This window comes from Gopherus evgoodei, chromosome 3, assembly GCF_007399415.2.
Source record: "Gopherus evgoodei ecotype Sinaloan lineage chromosome 3, rGopEvg1_v1.p, whole genome shotgun sequence".
NCBI classification, from domain to species: Eukaryota; Metazoa; Chordata; order Testudines; family Testudinidae; genus Gopherus; species Gopherus evgoodei.
Genome location: NC_044324.1, coordinates 45,298,649 through 45,311,729, shown reverse-complemented (window position 1 = coordinate 45,311,729; position 13,081 = coordinate 45,298,649). Strand labels below are relative to the sequence as shown.

The 13,081-nt window shown below is 40.4% G+C and overlaps 1 protein-coding gene across 16 annotated transcripts in view; it reads right to left on the bottom strand.

Annotated features, from left to right (window-relative positions):
* Positions 1–12,510, bottom strand: part of MYT1L (myelin transcription factor 1 like) — a 383,510-nt gene extending 371,000 nt beyond the window's left edge. For 12 of the 16 annotated variants that reach the window (XM_030555502.1, XM_030555511.1, XM_030555516.1 and 9 more), the window contains exon 1: positions 5,047–5,249. The gene's annotated coding sequence lies outside the window, so the exon portion shown is untranslated. Of the gene's footprint in view, positions 1–385; positions 511–2,804; positions 2,837–4,949; positions 5,019–5,046; positions 5,250–12,354 lie in introns of those variants that run through there. The other 4 variants (XM_030555505.1, XM_030555507.1, XM_030555508.1 and 1 more) reach the window with 4 other exon arrangements.
* Positions 12,511–13,081: the final 571 nt, after the last annotated feature.

Below are 13,081 nucleotides of genomic sequence, written 5' to 3'. Positions count from 1 at the left end.
AACACCGTCTCCCCCCCTCCCCCAACCCTCAGAGGTAATCCCTCTAAAGCCCGAGTCTGCTGGCTGACGTGTTGAGACCAGACATGTTGGTTGCTACAGAGGTTACAATTCCCTTCTCATCCAGCCTTGCCAGAAATCACGCTGCAGTCTGAAGGGCGGGGAGCCTATCTGTGTGTAAGTAGCCCTTGGCATCTTGAGCCATCCGAGCTGCTCCACAGCCACAGAGATGACAAACTTTGACAAGGGAGAGGGGTTTTAGAAAGGGGGCTAAATCACAGCAAACAGAATGAGGAACATGCTAGCAAAAGCAAAACCATCGCTTGCATTAATTGGGAGGATGCAAGGATTTGTGTGTCTCTCCCCTCCCCAACACACACACACACACCTGTATTTTCTGTAATTCTTCTCTGTCATCTCCGATTACATCTACCTACACTCCCAGGACTCCTCGTGACGCCAGCGTCTAGAACGGGCAACACTCTGGGAGCACCCATGGGGAAAACATTCGCAGAGCTCGAGCAATGCAGGTGTGACACGCACGGGCAGACGCCGAGACAGTGAAAGCTGTTCCATAAAGTAAAGAGGAAGCAGAGACAGCTTCTCAAGGAGAAACGCCTCTCCTGACCTTTAAGGCGGAAAGCGAGTGCTAGCTACCATATCTGCTGCTTTATGCAGTAGGAGGGCGGCTTTGGGTTTTTTAACCGAAGTAAGCCACCATTTAAAATAATCAAAATGTAAAAACACCTGACAAAGGGTAGTCACCAAAAACAGCCTGTATATGCTTCTGTTGTTTGAGATCACTTTTGGGTTCAGTATTTTACGGTAGCTTCCTCTTCCTGGGAGGGGGGGAGAGGAACAAACCCAACCCGACAAAAAACCTGTCCTCTTTCATATGCCACAAGTTGACATGCCACCTTACTTTGTCCATATGTTCACATGTACCGTGTCCACATGGTATTAGCATGAGACTGAGGCACATACCTCCTGACAGGTGTTTACAAACTGCAATGGCTGGGAAACGTTTCCACCTGGCAAAAAGCTCACATTCTGGTTCAGGTTTCGAGCTGGCGCAAAGAAAGGGCCGAGCCCTGCTGCTATGGAAGCCAGTACCAAAACCACCCCATGGGAGCAGGATGGAGCCCAGAGTTAGCAGCATAAATTAGAAGCATTTGCACACACGCACAAAAAGACTAGTGTGGAAAATAACCTGGGAGACTGGTGATTCATTGGCCTAATTATCCTCCTTAAGACGTGAGAGTATTGTGTTAATGGTCTGGGATGCCTCCCCCTCCCACAGCCTGGGCCTCTTCAGGGTGGGGGTCGGGGGAGGAGATGTTACGCGGCGTTAACGAGAGAGCACTGTATTCTTTCTGAAAGCTATGTTAAGTGAACTAATTTCAACTGACCTATACAGGAAAACCTACCATTTCATTGACTTTCTCACTGGTGGTAGTTTATTGCAAGCTACCGGAAGCATAACTCATGCACGAGACAAACTTACTACTGTTAGGCTGGAATTAAAGTCCTGTATTTCTTAGAAAGGGCGGGGGGGGGGAAAGCAACCAGCAGCCTTAATTAGACTGTCACCGTAAGAACCTGTTCCTATACAACCCTCTCTATGTCCTTTATTAAAGGTACAGCCTTCTAAAACAATTGCGGGTGAAAGTACTTCTGGACGGGGGGTAGGGCAGGCGAGGAGGCAGGTGACAGGAAAAGATTTATTCTTAAGAGCAGGTTTTCACTGACGTACACTGTTAAGAACTGTGTGAAACTCGGCTTTACAGTAACCCCACCAAAAGTTAAAGTAGGTTCTGTGGCGTTGTATTTGGAGAATTTTGAAAATAGGCATTAGCCATCCAATGGCCTGTAGTGGCTGCAGAGGAATCGTTGGAATCTATTGTGTTACTGGCTACTTGGATATTTTACATGCATTATTTAATAGCTTAACTGCTTTTCAGCGATGCACTTTTAATGTAAAAGGATTCTTATTTTAATGATTCGCAATAGTTTATTTGAAGTAATGACCAATCTTTGACACAACATAGTTTAATGCGTGGCTTCAATTCTGAATATAGAGCTATGTTCATAAAGAACAGGAATGAAAAAAATGTGACAAAAGAAGTTAACTGCGCATGCGCAGTAGCCAATTAACTGATAGCAATATAACTTTTACATAATAAAAGTCACATACCAAACTGCATAGCAGCAGATCGTGCACTAATACCATGTTTTAAACTAATACTAATTTTAAACAAATCATGCCTAGTCTGATTTAGAAATCTCAAACCAGAAAACGATTGTATTGCAACCGAAAACAGACTAAGTCGTTTATATTATGTATTCACTAACAGGAGATCTTTTAGACTAAGTTTCAGTCAAACAGTGCTTAGCAATGTCAAACTCCTGAAAACTGGTGTTTGCAATTCAGGGAAGCTTCCATCTATGCTGGTGCCAGCGAGGGCAGTCATAATGTTGAAGAATTAAGCTTGATACTATATATGTTTATTCGTGTAAAAAGGAGGAAAACTAGTGGCATTAACTCATTGTGGAATACTTTGAAGAGGCATCATTGAATATAACAACACCTGTAATGCCATTATATCTTGATAGTAAAATTGCATGGATGCAAGGAAGTACTACTTAAACTACAGTATTATGTTGATTTCACAGACTAAACAAAATGCATGCAAGGACAGCTTTTTAAATGAAAGAAAGAAGCATTAAAGAGCACAGATTTTATATTTTTACCCCAGCCATCTTCATATTGTCTAATTATAAAGCATAAAGGCGTCTCTTGCTTTTACCTCAATGAGCAGAATCATTAAGGTGATGAAAGTAAGTCATTTTCACATTGCCAGTATACTAGTAGGAAGTCAGTCAGTGCTGAATGTAATTGCTATTTGCAGCGGACAGCTCCTGGTGCTGAAAGGGAAAGGCAGAGAAATCTCTTTCACAATAGCTCACTCAACCAGCCTTTGAAAAATCACAGCAAAACTGAATGAGGTGGCAAGTGCTCGGGCTGAATAGCTCTGTCTGCTGAACAATGGCAGCCAACTCCAAATCCTACAATAATCACATTAATGAGATTAATCAGCGAATTAGCAGTAGTCAAATGTCAGGGTGGCAAGGAGGAATCCAACCAAGCTTGGTAATTAACTTTTTGGGGTCAGGGAGAGAGAACCAATTGTGCTGTCTCTTAGGCTTTTTCAGAAGTTTACCCATTTCTCTTTGGAAGATTCTAACAATTCAAGAGGAAAAAAATAAAAAGACCTCAACCTGTTCATGCTACAAGACAGTCTGCTAATAAACAGGATCGTGTTACTTTTCTGTTACTTTCAGTGGAAGTCCACTGAGGAAACTATCATTTCAAACAATCTACCCAAACTATCAGAGCTACGTTGTATTCAACTTTGAGTGTGAAATTAGTTTTGTAATCGAATGTCCGCCACAAATAGAATATACATGATAAATAAGGCAGATACAGAATAAATGTCATTCCCTTTAAGAATCTATGGTACAAGATACATTTTTGGAGAGGGGAACAGCACCTTTTAAAATATTAGTCACATGTTATCATGATAATCTACTAGTGGGTCTATTGGAAACTGGTTCTTATAACAAAAATAAGAATAATTTTAATTAAATAATTTAGTGGAACTTCCTTTCTGTGGCCAAGTCAGAGATCTGCCATATTGTAACTGACCTGAATACGAGTGAAACTTCTTTTCATCTGAAATTCAGCGCCTAGGATCATTTCAGTGTTACAAGGAGTTATTATGCAGCATTAAATTTAGAAATAAGCTTCTTCGCAAATGGCAAATAACTGAAATGCAATTTTATTAGCAAACAAGGGAATGCTGCATAATTCACTTTCTGCCTTTTAAAGCAACAGTATTGTCAGCCGTGTGAAACATTTGTAATTAAAAAACAAAAACAAACTAAGCTTACAAACACTTCTGTGGAAATGAACGCTAAAAACAAAAGCAACAAAACTTTGGGTGGTAGTTCGTCTACCTGAGGTTGTGTACAGTGTTCATTATAGAGGAAAAAAATGACTTGCTTTTGTTCTATGAGTTTAATCTTATCTAGTTACAAATACAAGTACAGGAAGAGAATCTGCTTAGAGAGTAAGTTTTAATTACTTCTGATTCCTTTTTTTTTACAATGTTCAGCTGCTTTTCAGTGATTAATATTTATAATTTTCACCAAGTTTATATAGATATTATACAATATTTTCTTCAAGCTGTCTTTATCTGAACTATTTTTAAACTGAAGTATGGGAGGATGAAGATTTCAACACGGTATATTAAATGAATCAACATTATTTGCAAAGCTGGTTCTATGTTAGGAATAGTATACCACGTCAAACTATTGTAGATTTGAAATATTTAAGAAAGTTATCTTTAAAATGCAACTTTTATGTGAATATTACCTTAAAAGTATAAATCCATTATTTTTCTGTCACTGTGCCTTCAAGACATATTTTGTGTAAAAAGCATAGCAGTTTAGCATCTTTTATTTGAATGTGTTTGAATATCTGTAATTCTCAAGTATTTTATGGGTATCAGAAGTTGTCGTCTCAGGATCTTCGTATCAAAAGTACTATACAACATGCAGCAAGTTTATATAAACAACATGCTTAATGCAGCAACACATTCTTGTGCACTGAAATCAGACTTCAGTATATTACTAACTAGCCTATAGTTCAATACAATCGCATCTGCACAGCAACACTGCAAGAACTTGAAAAGACCAAACAATGGATAGTATAAACTATTGAACTGCAAAAACCAATAGCCACCCTCCTAGAATCAGCTCCCTGCATAAAATACAGCCCTCACCTACACCATTAAGTATTACAAACTAACCACAAGAACGACATTTCAGCATGGTTAAGAAACAGTCCTGGCTCACGGCAACTTTGAAAGGATGAGGAGTAAGAAGCATACCACAGAGACCCAGAAAAGGCTGCTTTTTTTCTTCACTGAACACTGAAAAGATACCCCAGGTTCCAGGGATTAAAAAAAAAAATTTGAATACACCCACCAACACCGAGTAAAAATCAGGGGGGCTTCAAGAAGACTGCAGGGAAAAAGCTCTCTCACTCTCCTTAGTGTGCAGAAGCTTAGGGGGGAAAATGTCGCCCTGGCAGGAATGACAAATGCAGCACGATAGGCTAGCAGGCCTGAGGGATCTGTTTTACTTCCACATACATCCTCTAATGCACGCACTCCCACTCATCCTCTCGATATGCTTCCCCCCCCCCTTTTTTTTTCACCAGCTCCAAATCCCCGGCATATGACCTTCTGTTAAATAGATAAAAAAAATTTGCTTATCAGTCATGCAAATGAGGCTGAATTCATTTTCCACAACAGATGGCCTCATAGATAATGATGATGGAAGAGAGAAAATTGAATGTCTCTCACAAGGTGGTCATGGCAACCGAGAGCAGAATTATATCAATAATAAGCTCACTGCATAATAAGGTTGTCAATCCCACAAATCAAAGTCTCCAGCTAAACCAGGTAGCCCACCCCCAAGTCGTTACCAGGTAAATAGAGAAATGGACCGCGTTGGTGGCTGATGTAAAACAAAAACAAAATAAGGGATTGTGAAAAGAAATAGCAGCTCGAGCAAATTCTGAGACACAGTTGGAAGGAGTAATCAGGAGAGATTCCCCCCCCCCCGTGCTAATTGTTTTATTGGATGATTTTTTTTGGGGGGGTGATGGGGTTTTACAGGGATGCGTATATATTAATAGCGAGGCTGATATTGCGAACTCGCTCTGCTGCTGGTGCCTTTCTCCCCACCCTGTCTCTGATGTGGAGTGCTGCATTGATGCAATAGCAGTTCTCCTCAGGCTTCCACCTTGGCTCCCAGGGGGCCACCCCGCAAAATGAATCAGCAGCCATCCTGAGCAGCCTGATTAAAATGAAAATGGCAAGGCACATGTCTGGGCGGAACTAGAGCTGAGCTGCCTGTCTGGCAAGCATGCTCAATATAGCTTTTGCTAATAATGGCTTACTGCCTTTCATTTTTAAAGGTATTACCATCGTCCCTTCCCCCTCCCCCGGTGCTGGCTTTCCCCTCCCCCCTTAATTGTGTATTGCTCACAGTTATAGTCTGCCAGACTGACATGCAGTTATTGTGAAAAGACACACTGTCTTCGCAGGGAATTTCTCCTCAAATATGCTGAAAAACCCAAGACAACCTATTAACATGGAGCTATAAATTATTTCCAGCTATTAGGTAGAAAACAGATCTCGGGGAGAGGGGGAAACTCCATCTAGGCACAGTCTAATATCCTGAAAGGGAGCCTTTAGGGGGGAAAAAAATCATTTCTGTATCCCTTCCCCTGCAATCCTATCTACATCGCAAAGCACGCCTAGCAGCACATGAAAAAGCGTCGGTCTGCAACCCTATATGAAATGTATTTAGGAAAAATCCCGCCTGAGCAACCATTCTAGGAAAACTCCCCCATGCAGCGAATTGGATGTATTGAGAAAAAGAAGAATTGAACTGCACATTTTAAATGTCACCGTTCAGCTGACTACAAAAACACTGTTCTGGGGCAATCAGATTTTTTCCAGCATTAAGAATATTAATACACGCCTAATATTTTAAAGTTGGCCAGCCTTGTTGTGTTATGAGGGCTTCACTTTGCTCTTCATATGCTCTCTCTATTGTGTGAGTGAGACTTCTCCTAGGCAAGTACTGCGGTAGCAAAGCTATAGCTTCAGCTCTGTACATATTACATTTATACACATACACAGACAGAGATGCCTTCAGTTAATTCCTGTTTCTGAGACTTGCTCTTTCCTGCATTCTACCTCCGATGCTGCAGTGTGAATCAGAAATCAATAGAGCCGCTCTAATGGAGGTTCCACTCAGCAAAGCAGCTGCAGCTGGCTGTGCGCAGACACACACACACACACACACACACAGAGCTAATGACGTTTGTGCAACTTTTTCAGCTGATTGGACACTGCATCGGATGTTCTGTGGAGCAAAGAATAGGAGGAATCTGCTATTACAGTCTGCTAAAAAAAAATATGGGAGCTTGTATTTTCCTGGCTCCACGAGAGCAAGGCTGAGCGCCTACAGCCTGGCTACAGCGTGTGTGAGCGAGAACTGTTCTCTAGGGGGATGTGGTCACCCTGGAATAAAAAATAACACCCTAAGATTATCATAGACACTGCTGTGGCACAGAACTCTGCAAACCACACGGGATTATTAGTTTTATAGGGCTACATCGTCACATCACGAGAGAGAAGAATAAGGCACGGGAAGTAGACATGAAAATCAAAGTTGTTTCATAGCTAGATTAATAGGATAATTTGTGCCCTTTGGTGCGTTTGCAAGGATTTCTGCTTTTCCCATCCGTCGCAGGAGTGGTTTAACAAGAGCAGTATTTTAAATTCGTTGTCATAAATTATGCACTAAAGAAAAAACCAAAAACGAATCACGTCAACTGAAAATGTCCTTCTACTTCCCTTACATACAAAAGAACAATGCTATATTTGGTAAATTGTACCCTCCAATTTCATTTGCTAGATTTTTTTTTTAAGTACATTTTTCCATATCCATGCTGCAAAGCTGCTGCTGATCGTTTCCTGGAGCTGTATTTCATTGAACCAATAAACTACCGTGCTGCTGAATCTCTCTCTCTCTCTGTATTTTATATATAAATCTAATCCTTTACTCTCCAAACAAGGCATTCCTGGTATCTGCGGCACCGCAGAGCACCTCCCCCATCCTCCTGTCAATGTGTCTGAGCTTCAGGATATTGACAGCAACAGTCCCAGCTTGAGTCTGGCTCCAGTGGAGCATTTATATTCCTTCCACTCAGCCCTGTGTTTTTTTGCAAGGATGAGAATGCCAACCCAAGACCAACTCTGGAAAAATAAAGTTTGGAAAAAATGAATGAATCATAAAGCCAAATTGCAGGACAGAGCCACATTCCAGACTGTGCTGTACAGTTAATTCTTATGCAAGCTTTAAAAACTCCAGCTCAAAACTAAAAATTAAGAGATGTGGCAGACTGCAAAGTAATGGACTGTAGGATATTTTAGAACAAAAAGGGGCCAATAAGCTCAGGAGTCCACCTTCTTCTCCCAGTTAGCAATTATACCTCCACAATATACCCCACTCTGAATATTTGCCTAGTCTGGGTTTAAATTATTTATACAAGTTGCTCTTTCTGCTGTCCTTGACAGTTTGTTGCACATATTAGCTGCTCTCTGTGTAAAGCAGTTCTGTCTAGATGCCTTTCCTGCCCAACCCTTACTTAGCCTTAACTCCTTTTGTACTGGACAGAAAGCTTTGCCCATTTCCAATGTCTGCTCACTTGGACATAGATTTCAGGATGTAGAAGGTACATTCAGCAGCCCAGAAACTGAGTGTTTGCTAGACATAGTAGGTAGTATGTTAGGCAAAGGTTAAACAGTTTATGGTACCTTCCGTTGTATCTGAAATTAATCCCCCCCAGCTTAACCTACATGGCAAAGTATATTTCCTAAAAAAAAAAGTAGTCTTTTCTCTTTAAAAAACAAAAACTTAAGATGACTGATACTCATGAAAGTAAATATTGTTACCACTGACACATTGGAAGGAACATTTTTCATGAATTTCCCTAGTTTGGCTGATGCTATATTTATCCAGTCTTCTGAAAATGAGAGACCCACAAGACATATAACAGAGCAGCTTGGTGACAGCCACTCACATTTATTTTGGTGATACCATGGCTAGAATAGTGCATGTATTAAGGATGAAAGATCTTCAAAAGTTTCATGTTGCAACTTCATTTTGGATAAGTATGTTAAACTTCAGCAGTTCATCAAAGGTCTATCTGGCTAAACAGACTTATTCAGAGTGCACTATTGGTCTGGGACTCTCATGAGGAAAGACTGTCATGAGATTTCCAGAACTACTGCTTCTGGCCAGAAATACCATGATAATAACCTCTTCTCCAACCATTTGACACTCTTAATTCTAGATTCAGACAGAAGCTTGAAGTGAAAACATATTTAACACATTTCAGCATCTCAATGAAATATTTTGCTTATAACAATGAGGAAATGGATAGGAGAGGATCTGCATTTATTTGAACTGGTTCACCAATCTGTATCCAAAACTAGAAAGATTATGGCTTGTTATTTACTGAGGGATGTGTGCTTTCCATTTTGTTATTGACATCAGTGAGAAGGAGCAGCCCCACCGCAGTATCAACAAATTGGAGACAATTCAGTGAAAAGCAATAAAAACAATTAAGGGACTGGAGGGAATAGCTTATAGGAAAAGATTAAAAGGGCTAAACACAGAGAAAATAACTGAGGGAGAACATGATAACCTTCTTCATGTACTTGATGGTTCAAAAAACCAAGCAGGGAGAGCAATTGTTTAGGGTATCCTAAAGGGTGTTGCTAGGCGTAATGAGAATAAATTAAGCAAAGGAATACTAAGGTTGAATATCAGGAAACAATTCCTAATGATGTGATCTATTAGACTGTGATATAATTTCTTCTGAGATTAGCAAAGCCACATTAGTCAAGTCATTTATAACTGGACCAAACAAAGCACTGCAGGTTATACTATAGGGAGCAATCCTACAATGGCAGGGGAGTGGTCTACATAACCCAATAGGTCTTTTCTCTCTCTAAATTCAATGCTTCTCAATTCTTATTAGTTTATACCTCTGGTTAAGCAATAGTCCCCATTGTAAGCTCTGTTGGCTAAATCAGAAAGAATCATGGGAATTCTGAATCTCACTACTAGAACATCGAGTTTTTCCAGTTTAAAATAGTTGTATAAAGTACTTAATTAAAAATAGTCAGTAGAAACAGATTCATTTATTTTAGTATCTTTATATCATATGACCAAATATTATGCCAGCAATGTGCTAGGCACTTTAGAAATAGGGTAAAGGGTCACAATCTAAGGTCATGAAAGATTTACAGTCTAAGGTCCTGATTCATCAAGATGCTTAAATTAGTGTCTAACTTCAAGCGAGTAGTTCAAACAGCATCAAAGTGACACAGGCACGTTTACTTTTGATCTGAACAATGTATTATGCAACAACTTTTTGGTCCTTGTACCTTGCAGCCTTTGTTACCCCCAAGCCACATAGATGTCAATAGGATTACTCATGTTCTTGAAGTTTAGCACAGGCCTAAGTATCTGGCTGAACTGGGATCTAAGGTGCCAATCCTGCAAAAAATTACATACATGAATAGCTACACACATGAAGAGTTCCCTTATGTCCAAGTCAAATAGGACTACTCATAGATCATTGTTTATTACTTATATTATGCTAGAATCAAGGAGCATAGACTCTGAAGCCAGGGGTAGGTGGGGGAACTCAGGCTATGCCCCAACCCACTTTTTGGCCTGGCCAGACCTGGGTGGTGCTGTTACCTCTTGCACCAGGTTGCAATACCATTCACTGACATTTGGAAACAGTGAGTGTATGGCATCACGGGCCAGGAGGATCAGGTTGCTGGCTGGACAGATGGAGCCTGGGAGAGGAAGAGGAAAGTCAGGTGTGGGAACAAATCTATGACTCCCCACACATACTTTAAATGATGCTCTGCAGCCCCTGCCTCGGACCGCCAGTCATAGACCAAGACCTTATTGTGTTAGACATTGTACAAACACAGAACAAGACAACAATCCATAGAGTTATGCATATGCTTAAGTCTTTGCAGGATAAGGTTCTACATAAACTAACGCTAAGAAAAGGCATGCAACAGAAGTTGGAGACTGAGCAGTGATGACTAGTGTGTCTTGTTACTTCTACTTAATTTTTCATATTTATTATGTAGTAAATACTTTGATATCCTCAAAGCAGTGTGCTTTCAAAAGGGATTTAGGAGAAGAGGATGGGGAAATGACAGATTGACTCAGGGTGTGGCATCATGGAAGGGGCATCCTGGAAGAACATGTGATGATGTGAATGGGAAGAAGTGGGCAATGACTGGGGGTGTGTGTGAAACACAGACTGAAAGGTGTGAGGCTCAAAAAGTTTTATCCTTTTTCAAAAGAAAAGTGATACCTTCTTGCTGGAAATGCAACCTAGTTTGTTCTTGCAGTGCCTCTGTTTTACCTTTAAAATATTAAACTTCATTTAAAATTTTTCAAAACTGTACTATACAAATTCAGAATGTGGTAGCGCCCAGAGGCCTTATTCAGGATTGGAGTCTGCAGGAGTGGACACACACAGTCACATTAGACGTACATCATCTCTTTTATAGATAATAGGGGACCACATTTTTCAACATGGGCTCTTTAATAGGTCATCCAAATATGACATTTGGATGCTTATACAGACCCTTAGATATTAGGCAAATATCTGTTTCAAAAACATTCATACCACCTGACGCATCCAAACCCAAGATTTTAATGTTCCGTTAAGGAGTTTGTGCTTGAAAGTGATGCCTACGATGTCATCTTTATTCAACAAAAGTTTTCTATGGAAGTTTGAACTGCATTAGCACTGCATAAAGCATGCTCTGTGTGTCCCCACATCATTCTCACTAGAATAGTTACCCTAGGGAAGACTCCACCATGAGGAAGTAGGCAGCATAGGGTTACCAGATAGGGCAGGATTCTCCAAGCAGTCACCGTTAAGCCAACAATGCCTAACCAGCTTTTGCAGTTGCAACTAGGAAGAAAGTACTTTCTTCAAAACAAGAACCAGTCCCTAGTTGTTTAGTTCATGAGGCCTGTGAAACTTCTGCTTATCAATGGCTGTAAGGGTCTTTTTCCTCTGCACAGAGCCTAGAACATGTATAACATTAGAATAGCCGTATCAGATCAGACCTGTGGTCCAACTACAAGATGCTTCAAAGGAAGGTGTACAACACCCATAGCAAATAATAATGCACTACCATACTTCTGGGCAAGTTTCTTCTGAACCCCATGCTTGCAGTGGTTGGGTTCTATATTGGAGCATGATGGGTGATGACAGATACAATCATTTGTAGTCCAATATAACTGGATTTTGATGTCAAACCTTACTTAATAATTGCATTTTTCCACAATTAAGCACATTACTTGGTTCTGATTTTTTTCCTAAGTGTTTCCAGTCTCATTTGACCTCTAATTTACCTCCATCACTTGCTGGGGCTTTAGCCTTATTTCTTCAGTTAGACTTTTCAGACAGTTAGCCCCACTCTATGTAAAAAGTGCTGGAAAATGGCTACTAGTCCATCATCTATTAGAGTTGCCCCTCTGCCATTTATAGTCCAAAGTAATTGGATTTTGAGGTCAAACTGTAATTTATAATCACAGTTTTCCAGAATGAAGTAACATGCTTAATTTTTACTTTTTTCCTAAGCATTTCTAGGGTTGTCTGACCTGGAGTTGTAGAAGATAGCAATCGTCCTCATCTGCCATCCCATGTGGCATACCAAAGGAAACTGGAGAACCTCTTCTGAAAGGGCACAGGGTGAGAAACATCATCCACTTCTAGGACTCCCTTTTACATCATTCTGGGATGTATTAACAAGGGTGTTGTAAGCAAGGCACTTCAAGTCATTCTTCTGCTCCCCTCCATGCTGATTAGGTCTCAACTGGAGTATTGTGTCCAGTTCTGGGCATTACATTTCAGGAAAGTTGTGGACAAATTGGAGAAAGTTCAGAGAAGAGCACCAAAAATGATTAAAGGTCTAAAAAACATGACCTATGAGGGAAGATTGAAAAGATTGGGTTTATTTAGTCTGGAGAAGAAAAGGCTGAGGGGGGACATAAGAGTTTTCAAGTACATAAAAGATTGTTACAAGGAGCAGGGAGAAAAATTGTTCTTCTTAACCTTTGAGGATAGAAGCAGCAGCAAGGGGCTTAAATTGCAGCAATGGACATTAGGAAAAACTTCTGACAGTTAAGAAGTTTTTCCTTATGTCCAACCTAAACTGCCATTGGGTGCAGAGGACTGGACCCTCAAGGTCCCTTCCAGTTCTATGATTCTATCTTCAGGCCTATGTACAACAACAACATCCCGAAGACTAAGCTGCTATGTGGGGAGGATGAATCTTATTCTTTTAAGCTCAGAAAAGCTAAATTCTGAATACTGAACAAACTTAGC